We start from the raw sequence: 19,815 nt of genomic DNA, 5'->3' as shown, positions 1-19,815 counted from the left end.
GATGCACATCCCTGAGTATAGTCAGATTGTGAGACCCCTTTATCTGGTTTCCCGCAAGAAGAACAACTTCCATTGGGGCCCTGAGCAGCAGCAAGCTTTCATCCAGATCAAGCAGGAGATCGCTCATGCTGTAGCCCTTGGTCCAGTCAGGACGGGACCAGATGTGAAGAACGTGCTCTACTCTGCAGCCGGGAGCCATGGTCTGTCCTGGAGCCTTTGGCAGAAGGTGCCTGGCGAGACCCGAGGCCGACCATTGGGATTTTGGAGTCGGAGCTACAGGGGGTCTGAAGATAACTATACTCCAACAGAAAAGGAAATCTTGGCCGCCTATGAAGGAGTCCAAGCCGCCTCGGAGGTGATTGGTACAGAGGCACAACTCCTTCTGGCACCCCGACTACCGGTGCTGGGATGGATGTTCAGAGGAAAGGTTCCCTCTACCCACCATGCCACCAATGCTACTTGGAGTAAGTGGATTGCCCTCATTACGCAGCGCGCTCGAATTGGGAAGTTAAATCGCCCTGGGATCCTGGAAATAATTACAAATTGGCCCGAAGGTGAAAGCTTTAGTGTCGCGGATGAGGAACAAGAGCCAGTGACCCAGGTTGAGGAAGCTCCGCCATACAATCAGTTACCAGCAGAAGAAACGCGTTACGCTCTATTCACCGATGGTTCTTGTCGCGTCATAGGGATGAAACGGAGGTGGAAAGCAGCTGTATGGAGTCCCACTCGACGGGTTGCAGAGGCTACTGAAGGAGAGGGTGAATCCAGTCAATTTGCTGAAATCAAAGCTATTCAACTGGCCCTAGGTATTGCAGAGAGAGAGAAGTGGCCAAGGCTCTATTTGTATACCGATTCTTGGATGGTAGCCAACGCTCTATGGGGATGGCTGAAGAGATGGAAAGAGGCGAACTGGCAGCGAAGAGGAAAACCAATTTGGGCTGCGGAAGAGTGGAAAGATATCGCTACTCGGTTAGAGAAGTTACCTGTGAAGGTTCGCCATGTAGATACCCATGTCCCCAGAAGTAGAGCTAATGAAGAGCAGCAAAACAACCAGCAAGTACATCAGGCTGCAAAGATAGGGGAGTTGAAGACAGATCTCGACTGGGAGCATAAGGGAGAGTTATTCTTAGCACGATGGGCCCATGATGCCTCAGGCCACCAGGGTAGAGATGCCACCTATAATTGGGCACGAGACCGAGGGGTGGATCTAACCATGGACAGTATCTCTCAGGTTATTCGTGACTGTGAGACGTGTGCTGCCATTAAGCAGGCCAAGCGGGTGAAGCCCCTCTGGTATGGGGGGCGGTGGTCTAAGTACAAATACGGGGAGGCCTGGCAGATTGATTACATCACACTGCCTCAAACCCGCCAGGGCAAGCGCTATGTACTGACCATGGTAGAAGCCACCACGGGATGGTTGGAAACCTACCCTGTGTCTCATGCCACAGCCCGTAACACTATCTTGGGCCTTGAAAAGCAGGTCCTTTGGAGACACGGTACTCCCGAGAGAATTGAGTCGGATAATGGGACTCATTTTAAAAACAATCTTATTAATACTTGGGCTAGGGAACATGGCATCGAGTGGATATACCATATCCCCTATCATGCACCAGCTGCAGGGAAGGTGGAAAGGTATAATGGATTGTTAAAAATCACCTTAAAAGCATTGGGTGGGGGCTCTTTTAAAAACTGGGAGCAGCATTTAGCAAAGGCTACCTGGTTAGTTAACACTCGAGGTTCCACCAACCGAGCAGGTCCTGCTCAGTCTGAGCTCCTTAATATAGTAGATGGGGATAAAGCCCCAGTGGCCCATGTCAGAGGTTTGCAGGGAAAGACAGTATGGATCAACCCTGCCTCGAGTACAGACAAACCCATCCGTGGGATTGTCTTTGCTCAAGGACCAGGTTATACATGGTGGATAATGCAGAAAGATGGAACAACACGGTGTGTACCTCAGGGAGACCTGATTGTGGGATGAGACTCATATATGAATGTCATTGTTTGTTGAATGTGAGACAGAAGGAAACTGTAAGTGTCAAAGGTCTGAGCAAGTAAGATGAGAGGAATGCGTAAGTGTCAAAGGTGTGAGTAAGTGAAATGAAAGTTTTATTGTATATTCACGATATGGGATAAGGGGTGGAGTGTCGTGGGTTGACAGCCTTTATCCCAATATCGTGTGTTGTGTCTGGCAGCTGTGCCTTTTCTCTCTTCCCCCCCCCCCCGGCTGTCTTGCTGCGGCGGGGCGGGGAAGAGAGGGGGGGAGTGTTTGACCAGGTCTTTTTGGTTTTTGGCTTTTTGCTGCTTGGCTTGGCTAGCCGCTTTGCTTGCTTGCTTTCTGCTTTTTGCGCTGTTTTTTTTTCTTTTCTTTTGTTCCCTCTTTCTTACCCTCCCCTGAAGATACTGGACCGGCTCCGGACCTGACCTGAGACGTCCAGGACACCTGGAGCTTGCAAGAGAAGCTTGACGCCCTCACCATACACAGTCTGTTTCTTTCCTTTTCTTGTGTTGGGGAGTGTTCTTTTGTTACTTGTAAATAAATAGGTTTTGTTTTCCACTTTGCTCCTCTGAGAAATTCCTTCCCGAACCCGGTGTTGGGGGAGGGGTGGTTGGACGTTTGTTTTGTTTTGGGGGGCTCCCTTTTGGAGATTTCCCCTAATTTGTCCTAAACCAGGACAAGGCCAGTGAGTGATTAGAATGTAGTCACTTTGTTTGAGGTAAATAGCTTTACCAAGAGACAATATTATCCAGTCTTTATCTTTTCTTTTGTAGCTGATTCACATTCTAGTCATAAATTCTTGACTCAGTTGGTGAGAAACAATGGCATTACAGCCATGGATGTTAAAGTGCGCTGATGGGAAATGAAGTTTTCATCTTCAGGTCCTCGCTTCAGTAAATATTCCAAATTCATCAGAAAAAAAGTTCAAAGACCAGTAATCCCCACTCAAATGACCTAATTCGAGTAGTCTGTACGCATAAGAGACATCAAGCAGGTGCTCTCATCTGTTAGGGGAATACCCAGCCAGTACATTATTGTCTAGTTAGGCGGCAACAATTTTGGAAATAATTTAATTTTTTGTATTGCAAGTGAATGGTCAATACATTTTATTACTGGATAAGGTAAAAGAATGTCTTCTGCATCCTTTCAGAAGGGAAGCTTCCCTAGATCTAAAGCTGCTCAGCTCCATGATAGGATTCTTTGTCTTAAAAGGGAACTCTAGTCTTTGTCCTTTTGGATTGATTCCATAGCTTTTCACTCACTCTTCAGGTACCTGTTAATATGTCCTGTTATCCCATGCAAATTTGTATGGGCATAGTCACTGAATTGGTACGTATTCCATTAAGTCCACAGGCCCTGTTGAGATGGAGCCAAAGGTCTCAAGGCTATTAGCAGATGTTATTCTGAGGCCACTCCTAATCCTGTTTGATGGATCATGGTGACTGAGGAAAGTGCCCAAAGACTGGATGAAAGCAAATGTCACCCATCTTCAAAAAAGGCAACTAGGAGGACTTGGAAAAGTACAAGCCAGCCAGCCTCATTTTTATCCCCAGGAAGTTGACGGAGCAGCTATTCCTGGAAAGCGTTGCCAGGCACATGAAGGAGGACAAAATAATGTAGTCAGCATGGATTTACCAGGGGAACTTCATGCTGAACAGCTTTTTAAACTCCTCTGATGAATCAGCTTGCCTGGTAGATGAAGGGAATATTGTCCGCCTGGGCTTCAGGGAGGTTTTTGACATTTCTCTACATGGCAGCACACATACATACCGGAAGGAATAGTGCAAAGAGGAGGGAATCAGTGTCTTTTCAATGATGATCAGTGAAAAGACAAGAGGCAGTGGGCACACACTGAAATACAGGAGATTGCCTCTGAACATCACAAAATGATCTTTAATTGTGAGGATGACTGAATCATGGCACAGACTGCCCAGAAAGATTGTGGAGCCTGGATCTTGGAAGACATTAAAAGTACACCCAGATATTATCCTGGGCAAGAGGCTCTAGGTATTCTGGTTTAAGCAGGTGTGTTGAACCTGGTGAGCCCCTCTGACCCCTTCTGCTCTCATTCATTCTGTGCTAGTGAATTCTCTTAGAGATGCATTTCAAGCACTGGCATGACAAAGTTCTGTGCAGAGAGAGATCCAAATGGACATGGGATCTAAGTTCCTTAAGTAGTGTTCAAGAAGAATGTAAAACTCTGGCACAAGTGTCTCTTCCCTAACTGAATCCCTTTCATGGGAAAATTCCCAGCTCTAGAAAGATCATCTGATACGCATGCTTAAGACTGACACTGGCTGAGCAAACTTCTCCCTATGTGTATCTAAGACCAGTTAGGATCTTAACCAAAAGTGTTGTCAACATAGTCACAGAAGGTATATTGTTAAGAAGTGACAACTAACATCAGAATGGAAAATAGTGGTCCACAAAATGTATTAATGCACGGGAATTATCTACTTGAGTTCAAAATAAAAATAATGAGTTAGTTTTTATTTAATTATTTCATTGCAATATTGATAGGAGAAGAAAAAGACCTATGTTCTTAACTTTCTTAACTCTAACAAAGATTTAAAAAATTCCTTGTAAAAAACGTATCATACTTATCAGACTATGAAACAATTTTAGTTGGGAAAAAAGTTCTAATATTTTGTAGATAGTGGCAAAGAAGCCAAGAAAATAGGAAAGAAACACAAAGAAAGCAAAAGAGTCAGCCTCAGTCTGCAAGCTCATTCTAGAAGTAGTCTGCTAGAAAAAGGAACCCCCAGTTGAATTTCGAATGTATTCATGCACTTGATTCAGTAACTGGTCCATGTAAAAACCAATCCTTTTGTACAACTTCTCCCAGCAACAAAAACTCCAACAGGTTGACACCACCATCATGCCTGTACCAGACGTATTTAAAAGAGAAATGATGATTTTCTTGAAAATCTACTTGCATAAAAGTTGCAAGACATTGGAGGGATTCTCTACATTCTCATTGCTCCATGTGGCTTGAAAGTATATTTGATAAAATATGCAACAAAGCACATGATTTATAAGGTAGAGTAAAATGGATGATTTGGGAATTGATCTCTTGTTGATATTAAACTTCATATCCACTCTCTGTGAAGTTTCTAAAACAAATGTCATGGTTTGGGCCTGGCACAGAGCCAGTGCCCCCATGAGAATACCCTCTCCCTGGTGTCTGCTGTGAGATGTGACCAGGAATAAGCAAAGTAGGCTCCAGCTTAAACATAAAGAAAACTTTATTACCTAAACTACAAGAAAAGAAGGAAAAACCTATAAGGGAAAAAAATTGAAAACCTTACAAAAAAGCACTTTCCCCCTCCCCACCACCAAAGATTTCCCAATCCGATGCATTCCCCCAAATCACCAACTGCCCATTCTGGCACCACCCTTTAGAATATTCAAACTTCAGTCCATGAAGAGGAGAGGAGTCCTTCTTGCACCATAGGCTTCCCCTGTAAACACGCTGAAACCTCGTGTGCTTCCATGTCACTCAGCACCGCCCGGAAAGTCCTTTTGCCGCTTGTGACATCTTCCTTCCATGCCCAGTGCTCTCACCACTGTGCATGGACCAGAGCTGCTTTTAGGGTTGTCTTTTAAGGATGCCTTGTCTCACTCCAAAAAGGCACAGTCTCTGCTTTGGGACATCTGTCCCCCCCATTTTTTTCCAACCCTCTGGGGCCAAGGGGTCCCCACAATGAACCCTCCAGGTTCTGAGGCACTTCTTCCCCCTAAATGCAGTCTCTGTGTCACAGGAATATAAATGGTTCAGTCTATGGCCACACAAGAAAAGTCCAGCCAAAAGGCCACTCCAATCATCTCTCCCCACTCAGCCAGTCTTCTCCACGTCCCTCGGGCCTAGTTCTTGGTTATCTCATTTCCTATCCTTCTTATTATTCAGCTCCGAGGAGGATCAGCATTTTTGCAAGGTCCCAATCATGTAAGAAAAAGGGTTAAAAATTCCAGTCTCTGTCTGTCCCAGAGCTCCGGCACTCCCACACTCTCTGCTGCTCCGGCGGGGCACCTCCTCGCTGCATTCCCCCCCCTTTTCCCGGCCGCTATCAAATTCAGATGCCGGCTCTCCTCTCTCTCTCTCCTGGGGGGGGATGGCTGCCCGATGGCTGTCTCTTGGGGCTCCTCCACCCTTCCATCCCCAAGGGCCTCCTCACCCCCCATCTCTGTCCAGGCCCAGGCCTACCACATGGCTGCCCCTCCCCCGCCCAGCCCAGCAGCAGCAGCTGGACGGGGGAAGGGAGATTCAACCTCCTTCCCTCGAAGTCCCAAGAGAGCCTCCCAGGGCCGAAGCTCTGGTTTTTAACTCCTGTGTGTTCTCGGAGGTGTGTCCAAACGTCACTGGCCACATCAGGTGCCAATATCAAAATCCGAGCACCTATTGGTTTGACCACAGCATCCCAGAATTCCCACTTCTTCCTGGTCAAACCACCACAACAAATAATGGAGCTGAGGCATGAATCTGCCACTACAAGTGTTAAGCAAACATACACACTCCCCTTCACATGCCCCCCTTCCACATACACCTGGGCACACACAGAGGTCAGCATAGCAGATCATGAACACCTTGGAAAAGACTGAAATGCTAAATAATTTTCTTTGTAGGCAAAAAAGCTGGTGCAATAATTCAAATATCAGGTACAAAAATTCTGTTTAATATCTACCTCCTATTTAAAACACAACTTTTCATTTAATTATACTTATGGAATATTTTCATTTCTTTTGTTTCTTTTAAATTAGTTACTTCTCACATGTTGTATGTCTAGGAATATTTTCTTCTAAAAATAGAAAAAAAAATTCTATCTTTTCAGAAGAAAACATTGGTTTATACAATTTTAGACCATCATGATATGGAAGAATTTTTTTGTCCCTCACTGAGGTGGAAGAAGTATTTGGATCACAGATCATTTACAATGAAATAATTTTTATTTTTAAGATGCTTTCAATCAGTTTTGATCCTCATTGCTTATTCATTGTAAACAGTAATTTTTCAGTGAAGGGAAAGTGTGTGTGGTATATCTACATTATGTTCAAACCCAATTCCTACTAATGGCCAGGCTGAACTAGAGTAAATAATGTCCTGAATGATATTTTGCCGCCTTCGTTGGCACCTAATGAAATCCTAACGTGATGAAGTGTTGAAATACAGAGATTTTCTCTTAGAGAGTGTCCCGCGTAGAAACCCATCCTGTTACAGAGCTTGCAAGGGTCTTCAGGGTGAAGAGAGAGGCGAGAATCTTGACCTCATGTTCAGAAGGCTTGATTTATTTTATTATGATATATATTACTTTATGACTATAATAATAGGAATAGAAGGAAAAGTTCTCAGAAGCTAGCTAAGCTAAGAATAGAAAAGGAATGAATAACAAAGTTCTGTGTCTCAGCAGAGACTGAGACCCAGCTGTGCCATGAGTGGTCAGTAAATCCAAACATCCACCCGAGGCCAATCACGGATTCACCTGTTGCATTCCACAGCAGCAGATAACAATTGTTTACATTTTGCTGCTGAGGCCACAGCTTCTCAGAGGGGGGAAAAATCCTAAAGAAAGGATTTTTATGAAAAGATGTCTGTGACATGTCAGCTTTTTCATTTAGTTTAATTAAAAAGAAAAGTGTTTTTAATTTTCTCTGCTGTGCACATGAAGAGGAAAGAACAAGCACTTGACAGGTTATCAGTCGCCAATCAAAACCTCACTCAAGTGCTGGTGTGGAATGAACAGGGAATTTCTTCACCTGTAAAACATACAATTCTATCAAATCATCAAAGCAATCTTACAATATAAGAAAATGCAAAAACAATGCAAAGAAACTTCAAGTCCAAGCAGCTGAGTTTCAGGAAAAAGTCCATGGACTGAAGATGTTCCTCTTGGACATATCTCAAAGTTCCTTTTTTGGTCCTGAAACAGGCTTGCTGCAGAAAAGTCCATCAATATTTATGAAAAGCCATTGACAGTCATGAAACAATTTCAAACAATTTTGAGACAATTTCTCAAATGTCCTGGCCACAGCCCTTTATTGAACAACTTTGGGCTGAAGCTAATTTTTGGCCCTTCAATGCTTCAGAGCTGTTGCCAGCTATTTCAACTCTTTTTTATTTAATTTTTTTTTTTTTTTTTTTTTTTTTTTAATTGGAAAAAGCAGCAGCAGCAGAGAAAGGCCCTGGGGGGCCCTGGCCCATGTGGAGAGACCAGGAACCGCAGATCTGGCCCACAAAAAGGCAGGCCAAGACCGGTAGGGGAAAGCAAAGCCCCCAAACCCATTAAGAGGCCGGGAGGTGGCCCTGGCCCAGGGACCTGTGCCCAGCAGCCCAGGCCCAACCCACGAGGCAGGCTCTGCCTTGCCACAGGCCTGCACTCTGCTGCCAGTACAATGGCAGAATCAGTGGCCACACGCTTCTTTTCCCCAAAATCACTGAGGCATGCCAGCAGCAGGCGAATAGAAGAAGCCCCAAGAATCCTCATTTTGGGTCTAGGAATGTTTATTCCCCACAGCAAGCAAGCCATGATCTCTTCTCGCTGTGCCCTCTGCCTCTGCAATGCAAATGCAACAGGTGTGTCTCCCATCTGCCTCATGGCACCACCCCCTCTGGGCTGGGGACCAAAGGCAGAACTTTCGGGACCCACCTGCCCCTCGCTGCTTGGGTGCGCAAGGGGCGTCAGAGATGGCAACCTCCAAGGGGCAGCAACTGACCAAACACCCCCCAACCCGCCGAGAATGCTGATTTTGAACGCAGGCAGACGGGCTGCCCCCGCCCCTAGCTGTCAGGCCATGCCTGCTTCACGGAAGGAGAGACTGATGCCCTCTTCCCCTCTCCCAGCTCCCCCCGCAGGGACAGCCCTGGGACAACCCAAAAAACTAGGGGGGGAAATCGCGCTGGGTGCAGGAGCTGCCACGACAGCTGCTGCCATGAGCGGCAGTACCGCAGGCTGCTCTGCCTCTGCGGGAGAGGCTGACGGGCATGACACGGGGTTGACAGCGTCTTCTGCCCCTGGTTCTGGGGTCAGCTGCAGACATGCAGTTGCAGAAGCCGTCGGAGTGCACACGGCAGGGGGCGGAGCTTGCACGGCCAGCGGCGGAACAACCGGGAGGGGCGGTGTCGGAGGATCGCTGTTGCTTAGCAACATCGGCTCAGCTGCGGGAAACGGTGTTTCTGAGCTCGCAGGCGGGGAAGCTGCGCCCACAGGCTTTGCCAGAGGGACGGCCAAGGGAGAGGCCATGTGGGAAAGCGCCCGCACCAGCGGGGCGCATTGAGGCAGCGCTCTTGGTGCTCGCAGGGCTGGCCGGGGTGGCAGGACAGCCAGGGGGGGCGGCGCCGAGTAGCTGTTGTCACCGAGAGCATCTCATAGCAACACAGGCGCAGGCGCAGGGAGCAGTGTTTCTGAGCTCTCAGACGCACGCGTGGAAGCCAGTGAAGCCACTGGTGGGACTGGCCAGGGAGGCGGCTGCAGGGCAGGTCCGGGAGGTGGTCCTGCAGGCCCAGCAGGCGGGGGGGCCTTGGAGACTGGTGGCGCCCCCATCTCTGAGAGGAGCGGGGTCCAGGAGGCCAGCCTGGGCGGGGCCTGCAGGGCTCCCAGGGGCAGCGCAGCCCACTCCCATCCCCCCAGAGAGAGAGCGGGGGGGAAGGGATGGCTCCATCTGAGCATGCGCTGAAGACGCAGAGAAAAAAACTTCTTTGGCTCCTGGCGAAACTTCGCCCCCCACCGGGATGCAGGGGGGCTGGGAAGCAGCAAATCGTCTTCCTCCAAAGGCTCTTCTCCCACTGAATTCGGGGGAAATGGAGCTTGCCCCTTGCAGTTAGCAATCCAGGGAAAAACAGATGGTTTCCGCTTCAAGACTGGAAGGGGCATTCTAAATGCTGGATAGATCCCGGGGCATCCAAACCAACGGTCCAAAAGGAATTGGAAAATGGAGTCCATGCACTCCCGTACGAAAACATCCAGAGCATATAGCACATTGGTAAAGAACCCAAAAAGTTTTGCCCATCGAAAAAACTCATAGAAATTTGTCTCCAACAGGAGAATTCCGTCCTCTTCACCCCATTTTTGCCAGAGGGCAATAAGTTTCTCCTCTGAAGAAGAGAAAGGAACCTCATCTTCTATGGGAGAAATCCTCCACATCAGCAACCACAAATTACAAAGGGCCGCATTTTCAGGAAGGGAAAAGCCAACAGTACCTTGAGAAAGAGTCCAGCATGCTCTGGCCAGCCCCAATGTGCTGCTGCGCTGTCCGAGCATCTTTCTGGAGGCTTTTCAGAAGGTTCTCTTTTTCGTCAGCCTTGGTTGTGAACTCTGTTCAAATCAGGATCTTCAGTTCTTCAGCTCCTGGCTAGAATCCACTTCTGTGGTCCCTTGTGAAGCAACCATCAATGCCACACATTCGGGATTTACCCAGTGCAGCAATTGCTCCTCTGGGGTTCACCAATTGATGGTTTTTGTCCCCCTCAGTCAGGGTTCACCAATTGTTATAGAGCTTGCAAGGGTCTTCAGGGTGAAGAGAGAGGTGAGAATCTTGACCTCACGTTTAGAAAGCTTGATTTATTATTTTATGATATATATTACATTATGACTATACTAATAGGAATAGAAGGAAAAGTTCTCAGAAGCTAGCTAAGCTAAGAATGGAAAAGGAATGAATAACAAAGGTCCGTGTCTCAACAGAGACTGAGACCCAGCTCTGCCGTGAGTGGTCAGTAAATCCAAACATCCACCTGAGGCCAATCACGGATTCACCTGTTGCATTCCACAGCAGCAGATAACCATTGTGTACATTTTGCTGCGGAGGCCACAGCTTCTCAGAAGGGGGAAAAATCCTAAAGAAAGGATTTTTATGAAAAGATGTCTGTGACACAATCCCATGTATTTTATGCTGTAATTCTTATCTCTTTTAAAATTTGATATCTTCTGTATAGTTTTCATGAACCTGTTACAATAGTGAAAATCACAGATAAATTCAAATTTGTACAACTTTGAATTTACCCCAAGAGCTGAGAGAAAACTTGCTCCTATACTGCAATCTGAGTTTCTTCTATATTCAAACTTTGTTTCTCTACCATCAAGAGTCTCCTTTGTTGCTGCTCAAAGCCCCATCCAACCTGACCTTGAATACATTGAGTGATGGGACATCCACAACTTCTCTGGGAAACCTGTTCCAGTGTTCCAGCACCCCACAGTAAAAAATGTCTTCCTTTCATCTGATATGTGCCGGAAATAATAAATCTAGGCATATAAACTTTGAGGAAAGGTTTGAAATTCTTTTGATTTGAAGCACATTTTATATGAATACTGACTTACAGATGACTCAAATATGTTGATGGGCATTTGAGCTTGACACTTCTCATTGGATTTGTGTGCACAATGCATTTTATCCAAACTGGAAAATTGATCCCAGCTGTGTTCTATTCATCATTCTTACTGCATCAGGCCTCAAGATTCTGTGAAAAGTAGCCTGTGGGCCTTGAGCATAGCTCATGTGAAACAGATGAGAGGCGATGGAGAAGTTGAGGGAGAGAATAAAGAGCATATGGCCCAGTACAGACACCAGAAAGTACTTCTTCATGTGATCCACAGCCTGAACAATTGCTTAGCACCCTTTAAAGGCTGTGTTTGACAAGCAGGGCTGAAGCAGGTCTTCAAAATCCATTGAAGCAAATTCCCCTGGCCAGTCACCTTGCTGCTGATAATTCACCCTCCATACCAGCTGATCAGACCTAACAATGCTGTTGCAAAGTATTGCGAAATAGGTAGGCATATTTTCACAGATGGAGGAGAAAATCCCCTTAGATGATGATTCCAAGGGATAACTTGATGGAGCAAGTTATGTAACCTTATCTACTGTGCAGTATCTAAGTTGGTGAGTTCGCTATCTATCATTATCACTTTAGAAAATAAAAGTTTGATCCACAAAAAAATATTCCATATGTCCTGTCTACCTGCTTCATTTCAACCAATGAATAGGCTGCGTTCCATCACCAAAGAGTTTATCATCCTATGTTTCTTTAAACTTTGATAATTCTTTATGTTTTTCTAAATCAGACACTGTCTATTCATAAGATTCAGATGTGGTCGTGGTTTGACCGAAAATGAGACATCTGGGCTATGTTGTTTTGCTGTGGTTAGCAATGGGTGTTCGGATTTTAAGATGAGCACCTGGTTTGACCAGTGGGGTATTGTATCCACGTCTTGAGACTACAAACCCAAGGAGTTAAAAGCAGGGCTCTTGTCCTTCAGAGCCCTCTTGGGATTTCCGGCGTGAAGGGTTGGGCCTCCCTCCCCCGGCCCAGTTGCTGGCTGGGCTGGGGGAGGGGAAAGCCACGTGGCCCATCTACGGTAGGCCCGGATTCGGTGGAAGGGTGGGGGAGCATCGAGCAACCTGTTTACCCCCCCTTTTTTGGAGACGAAGAGAAGGCAGCCTGTGCGGTTATCTTGAAACTTGATATCATGTGCTGGCAGCACGGCTGGGAGGAGAAGGGGGGGATGGGGCTGTGAGCAGCCCAGCCGCCTGGGAGAGCTTTTAACTCTTGTGGATAGTGAGAACTTCACAGAACATTACCTTTCCTAGGAAAAGGATAAGAGTGGAAGATGAAGGAAGAAACAGGCCAGTAAGGGGGTCTGGCAAAGAGAAAGAGAGATGTTGAAGAAATGGGGGAAGATGGAGTGGCAACTTTGCTGGACTCTTTCGTTGTAGATCCATGGACTGTTTCCTGGTGATACAGAGGCTGCATTGCAGGGGGAAGCGGAGGCTCGGAGCCAGGAGAGTTTGGTGTTGAGACCCCTCGGCCCCAGGGGGTATAGAAGAAATGGGGGAAACAAAGGTCCCAGAGATGAGACTGTGCTCTGCTTGGAACGAGATAAGGCATCCTTAAAAAGGCCCACCCTGAAAGCAGGCCTCTGCCTCATCCCATGCCTGGTGGTGAGAGCACCTTGGCATGGAAAGGAGATGTTGCGAGATAGCAGGACTCCGGGCGGTGCTAATTGTGATAAGAAGTCTGTGGTACAAGGAAGGACTCCGTCTACTCTTCATAACCTGAAGATTTGATTTTTCTAAAGGGTGGTGCCAGACCGAGTGTGGATAATTTTGGGAGTGTGGATAATTTTGGGAGATGAATTGTACTGGGATCTGGAGGAGGAGGGGGAAGTGTTTCTGTGTAGCTTTCATTCTCCTTGTGATTTCTTTTTTTTTTTTTTTTTGTGTGTGTAGTTTAGTAATTGTGTGTAGTTTAGTAATTGTGTGTAGTTTAGTTAATAAACTTTTCTTTATGTTTAAGCTGGAGCCTGCTTTGCTTATTCTTGCTCACATCTCACAGCAGATATCAGGTAGAGGGTAGACTCATGGGGGCTCTGGTTTTGCCAGGCCTAAACCATAACATTATTTGGTTCCCTGACCGGGAATCGAACCCGGGCCGCGGCGGTGAGAGCGCCGAATCCTAACCACTAGACCACTTGGGACTTCGAGGGACGGAGGTCGGATCTCCCTTCCCCTGTCCAGCCGCTGCTGCTGGGCGGGGGAGGGGCAGCCATGTGGTAGGCCTGGGCCTGGACAGAGATGGGAGGTGAGGAGGCCTTGGAGATGGAAGGGTGGAGGAGCCCCAAGAGACATCGGGCAGCCATCCCCACCCCCCCTTGGAGACAGACAGAGAGAGAGAGAGTGCAGCCTGTGTCGTTATCTTGAAACTCAGTAAACATGTGCTGGCAGCAGGCAGCCCGGCTGAGGAGATGTGCAGTCAGGAGTCCAGCCACCTGGAGGAGTTTTTAACCCTTTTTGGACAATGAAAACCTTACAGAACATTAACCCTTCCTAGACGAGTGATAAGAGTGGAGGAGGACGAAGGAAATGAACGAGTGATGGAGGTCTGGACCAGAGAGAGAGAGAGAGTGAGAGATGTTGAAAGAATGGAGAAGATGGAGTGGCATTTTATGCTGGACTCTTTCGTGTAGCCATGGACAGAGCCATGTTTCCGTGTGATACAGAGACTGAATCCAGGGGCAGAAATGTCCCAGTGCCAAAGAAGATTCAGTGTGGGTACCCCTCGGCCCCAGGGGGTATATAAAATATGGGGGGGACAGATGTCCCAAAGGTGGGAAGGTGAGATACTGTGCTTTTCTGGAACTGGACAAAGCATCCTTAAAAAGACAACCCTGGAAGCAGTCCTGATCCCTGTTCGGTGGTGGGAGCACCGGAACAAGGACGGAAAAGGCCACCACGACACCATGGAAGGGGTGTAATTAAATTCACTTGTTAAAAAATATCCTTCTTGTTATCTTTTTATTAAATTACCAACATGCAACATCAGTCTGAGAGATGAAGAAATGTAGGAAAGACATTCTGTGTTGTCCCTGTGAGCCAGCAGGGCCTCCTGAAGATAAGGAGAAGCCCTATATCTCTCCTGAAGGAACACCAAAGTCATTACCACAGAGACCAGAGAAGGAGAGAAAGTTGGACAATATGGACTCTCGCTGGCTCAAGAGTGACATGGCTCTCTGGGTGTCTACTGAGAACTTTGTTTCTCTTTTATGACCAATGGGCACTGTATATGTGTTAGAGGGGTGTCAGTATCTGGAGGAACTATAAATGTTACGTTGGTTTAATAAAATCTCTCTTTCGCCCTTCTGATGGAGTTGTGTATTACTGTACTGTGCCGCGCTCTACAGCGACATCTGGTGGCCGTCCTCCGTGATTACAATGGACTGTAAAGAGAAAAAGAAAAAAAAAAAATAAAGTTGAAGGGTACCCTAAAAAATATGAGTGAGGGCAGCAGGGACGCTGCGAATGTCTGGACCTAATTCAGATGTCTGATTCGAGGTGAGCGATTGGGAAAAATAATGGGAAATAATTTATCAAAGGAGGAAATGACTGTTTTGTCCACATGGAAAACTTTATTGAAAAGACAAAGTGTTGAAATTTCTGATTATGCACTTCCGCAGTTTACTGATATGGTGCAAATCACAGGACTTTGAGGCTGATGCCGGCAATACTTTCAGTGTCCGGGCATGGAAAAAGTTGGGAAGAGACTACGGGAAGTGATATCTAAGGGAGATAAGACTGTTGTTGATTTGGCTGCTACTTGGAGGCTGTTGTATGAGGCATTGAAGGAATGGAAAGTAGAACAAGAGAGAGGAGTAATTGGAGGAGCAGGAATTGGAGCAAGAAACTGGAGTAGAGAAACAGGAGGAAGGTGAGCTTGAGCCTGTCGATGTATCTTCCCCTGAGGAGGCTGCTACATCTGCTGCTGCTGTGGAGTTTCCCCCAGGGTTTACTATCATGAGAATTAAACGGCAGGCTGGGACTGTTCCTCAGTATTTATCTCCTAAAGACTATGTTAAACCTGTGTATACTTCGCCTGCTCAACCAACAGTTAGCTGAACTGAGTGCTAGACCAAAATATCTCACGCCTGCACTGCAACTAGCAAAACTGAAGTTACAGAAGAAGCGAAGTGAAAAACAGGCTGGGTCGGCTGCTCCCCCCTCCCCCTCCCCTTGGTCAGCTGCTCCCCCCGCACCTTCCTGCGGCTCAGCTGTCCCTCCCTGTAGTGAAACCATCAACTTTAGCCAGGGCCCCATGGAGAATCTGAATAATAGAAATGCTGACACAACAGCATAGAAGCTTCCTGATTCCAGGGACATCCGCCCTATAACCTATCCCTATAGCCATGTGAGGCAATATCTTGTTAACCCTACCATTGGTCACTTATGGTCCCTCTAACCTTTTTCCATTGGTCAAGATTGGAACCGGGCCAAGGCTAGAAAAGTAGCATACTGTACCCCTACAAACTCGGAAGAAGAAGTGCTGAAACCCTTCACGGACCCCTGCAATAAAGCCATATTCATGGAACAGCCGGCGTCTTCTCCTTCTCCTCTCTCTACCGTCTGCTGGAGCCTCAAGCCAAGGGAAAGCTACCTAGCAAGCAATGCTGAAATCATAAGAGCTGGCTAATCACTATAAGAGCTGAATATTCCCTGCTTGCCAGGGACTGACCCGCGGCCTTGGTCTGAGCGAGCTGGCCTCTGGCACTCAGTCCCCTTGGGGGCTGAGCTCTGGAGCTGTAATAGCTTGCCTAGGATAAGACCAATTAAGGCTCATTTACCTCCTGCACCCATCCCTCGGTCAGCTGTTCCTTCCCCACCCTCCCGTGGTTCGGCTGCCTCCCCCCCGTTTTCCCTTGAGCCATCCACCCTGCCTCTGCCCTATTTTGAGTTGTCTGCCTCCTCCTCATGTTCCCTTGAGCCAGCCACCCCGTCTCTGCCCCCCTTCGAGCTCTCTGCCTCCGCTCCAACCCCCATTGAGCTGTCTGCCCCCTCCTTCCTGAACTAGTTGAACAAATGCAGTCTTTAACATTGTGTCCTGCCCTGTCTAGTGACAGCTCTGACGATGAACTGCTGGTTATGAGTACATCTGAAAAGACACAGGAATCTGTTTCTGTTCAACCTCGTAGCAGATCCAGGTCTGCTGGTTCTTGGACTCTGCCTCCCTGCCAGATGGCTGTGACCCCTTGACATCCTTTGCATTTTTGGGAGCAAGTAAGAATGAAAGCAGCTGAAGTAGGAGATGGGAATTTGTTAGAGAAAATAGGTCCACCTAGAAGGATGGGGATGACCGCTGCTGCTTCTGGTGGGCCTGTGGCTTTCCCTGTTTTCAAAGCTGCTCCTAATTCAGGACAAGAAGACAGCCATTAGGTTTTTTCATGGAGGGTTGTACAGGACCTTCAGTCCAAAGTAGACCAGTATGGTGTTGACTCTTCACACGTGATGCAACTGATTAGTGTTCTAAGTGCTGATGTACTTGCACCTTATGATATTGTTCACCTTGCTACGATTCTGTTTCAACCAGTGCATTACGGTGTGTTTCAAGCTACCTGGAAGCAAATGGTTGAAAGAGTAGCACTGGACAATATGCAGTTACCTCAGCAGGATCCACGTCACGCTGTGGGAGCTGATGCCTTGCTGGGCAATTGTCGTGGTTTCACTGACAGAAAGTAGGTTTTTTTTGGGATATGCTGTGGTTACCAATAGGTGCTCAGATTTTAATATTGGCACCTGATGTAGCCACTGAAGTTTGGACACACCTCTGAGAACACACAGGGGTTAAAAGCAAAGCTGCTCCCCTTCCAGGCTCTCTTGGGACTTTGGAGGCAAAGAGGTTGGATCCCCCTCCCCCGTCCAGCTGCTGCTGCTGGGCAGGGGAAGGGGCAGCTGTTGTAGTGTGTTCTGTTAGTTTATTTAATTACTCCCCTATTTTCTGTATCACTCCCCCATTTTCTGCAATGGTACTGCCCTCACCAGTTCTTCCCGCCATGGTATTGTCTATCATTTGGTTGCCTTGGTTACTCCCGCCACAGTTTATGTCAATCCTCTCTGTTATATGATTTCCCCTCCCCTGTGTTTCCTTATATGTGAATTTGTTCTCCTCCCTGGGCCCAGTCAATCACTCCCCACTCCTCCTAGTTTGCCAGAATCTTCTGTGCTTAGGGAGACTTGATTGGCTGTGGCTACGGGGCCCCTCCTTTACATTGTTTCTATTGGGTTTTCTCTCATGCCCGTTATCCTAAGTCCACTCCCTTGCCTTCCCCTATTGGTTCCTTGTAAACCCCTCCCATGAATTCCTCCCCCCTTTATAATCCTGTTGCACCCTTTGTTCGAGGTCACTCTCTGGCAGACACGTTAGATTCAACACCTGGGTGTCTGTAACTCCCTAGTTGACAATAAATCTGACAAGTCCCCAGTGAGTGTCCGGACTCTTTACTCTCGTCGGCCAGCAGCGATTCCGTCCGCTGTGAGCACAGCCCGAAGCCTTCTGATGCCGAGGGGTGCTCACATATTTGCAGTTGGGTGTTGGCCGCCCTTCTGCCAGCCGGACACCTGACTTTAAGGCCACACCTCTCTGCATTGCTCCCTAGTCTATGCACACACCAGGATTGCCCTGTCCCAGGTGCTGAATCCATCACTTGCCCTTGTTCAACTCCATCTGGTTGGTGATTGCCTGTGGGAATCCTCAAAAACAAAGGGGTTTGGGGAAGCTGCAAAAGGCAGGGCTCAGAGACAGCAAAACTGATTGGAGTTAAAAAGTAGTCATAAGGTTTGTCAGCAGAAAAATTATATGAGAAGTAGAAAAGTAAGGACAAATACAAAACTGGTCTGTGTATTAATGCTTATCTAGAATAACTCCCTAAGCTACAGCAAAGGGTATCTAGCCAGCTGTTAGGAAGTTCTAAGCTTAATAATGGAGCTCTGTGCATTGTATCTTAAGGCTTACAAGCAGGTCTTTTATTCAGAAGAAGCAAGCATTGTTTTAACCACAGGAACATGGGCTTATAGTGATTTGATAGAACTACTGACAATATGCTTTTGCTTTGTGTGGTTGGTCCAAAAACTTTTAAAGTAAGTTGTAACATTAAGTTCTTTGTCTGCTGCTGGGAACATGAGCTGCTGGCAGCTTCCCATTGTCATCACCATGTAATGAGACTGATGCTGGAAAATACAACAGCTTGGGACACCGTCCCCAGCAGTCCCGCCCCTTTTGTGATTTGTGCATAGACTCCCAGCTGGCGATAATTGCCCATCTCTCCTATTTGGCAAGATCTCACTGCAATGTCTCTCTGCTCTCAAGGGAGTTAGTTCACAGCTCCTCCCAATTTAGTGTCTTGGGCAAACTTGCTTAATATTCCTTCAAGTGCTCTGTCCAGGTTGTTCAAAAGATGTTGAAGAGAACTGGCCCAAGGATGATACTCTCTTAGCCACTGAAATTAGGGCTTCCTATTTCTTCTTGTTCCTTAGTGCAGAAATCACAACAAATGTCTTCTTTGTTTCTTTTCTATCCATGCAGATATCTTTGCTTATACTCATGCTTTTTATCCCAACAGCAGCTGACATGACATTTACAGACACTGCAACAGCACACTTTTCCTGCTGTTACTAGACTTAACAATTTTACAACCTGTCAATCAGTGACCTTTGCAACTAAAGTCAGACCTTCAGCATTTCTCATCAAAAGAGTAGAATGTCCTCAGAAGAAAACTTTGCTGCATACTCTGTACGACTGAAGAATAGATGATAATGACTTAGCATCACAATCATTTAAGCACAGACCCTATACTTTAGCAGGGAAAAAATTAAAAGAAGAGATATTTTATGCAGCAACATATCTGAGAAACAAAACAACTAGGATCTTCCAAACTGTTCCCTGCAGTAGAAATGTACTTGTATGAATACAGAAGATAAAAGATGTGGTTTTGAAAGGCTATATCCTTGCTAAGCTAAATTGGATCTCATCCTGTAGATGAAATATCAAGGAGCCCAAATTGGAGCTAGAGAGACATGTCCAGATAATGAGATACAGTAAAGCATTTTTCAAGAAAATTAAGCATTCTGGTGGACTGGGCAGTTAGGTTAAATCTGCCACACCCATTCACTTTCGTGGACTGAATTGTGGAGTGCTAAACCATATCTGCTGCTGTACAAAGTCAAAGTGATCCATCCAAATTGTATGGTTAGTGTGAACACTCTCACTCTTGATTGTAAAACACTTCATAAGCTATAAATCCATCTTAGGAACAAAATGAAATAAAGTCGTTATACCCTCTTGGAATGGGAAAACTTGTTCAAAATATTTTTCCATATGTTTTCCTCTTTTTTTTTCTTCTTTTTTTTAATCGCACATTATGTGATTCATAATTTCAACCATTCTGGAATGCTTTCAACAGATGAACCCAGCATAGTAGTTTTATTATAGGCTCTTGCCCCTTATATGCTTCATTACAGTTTTGGAATATACTCCACAGTCAGTTAGTGGTTTTTTTATCTCTTTTCCC

The 19,815-nt window shown here is 46.6% G+C and overlaps 1 non-coding gene across 1 annotated transcript; it reads right to left on the bottom strand.

Moving 5' to 3' along the window:
* Positions 1-13,386: 13,386 nt before the first annotated feature.
* TRNAE-CUC (transfer RNA glutamic acid (anticodon CUC)) lies at positions 13,387-13,458 on the bottom strand. Its single transcript has one exon. It is a non-coding gene; the product is annotated as a tRNA-Glu (tRNA).
* Positions 13,459-19,815: the final 6,357 nt, after the last annotated feature.

This window comes from Melospiza georgiana, chromosome W (assembly GCF_028018845.1).
Source record: "Melospiza georgiana isolate bMelGeo1 chromosome W, bMelGeo1.pri, whole genome shotgun sequence".
Classification (NCBI taxonomy): Eukaryota; Metazoa; Chordata; class Aves; order Passeriformes; family Passerellidae; genus Melospiza; species Melospiza georgiana.
This window is presented reverse-complemented; position numbering and strand designations above follow the sequence as displayed.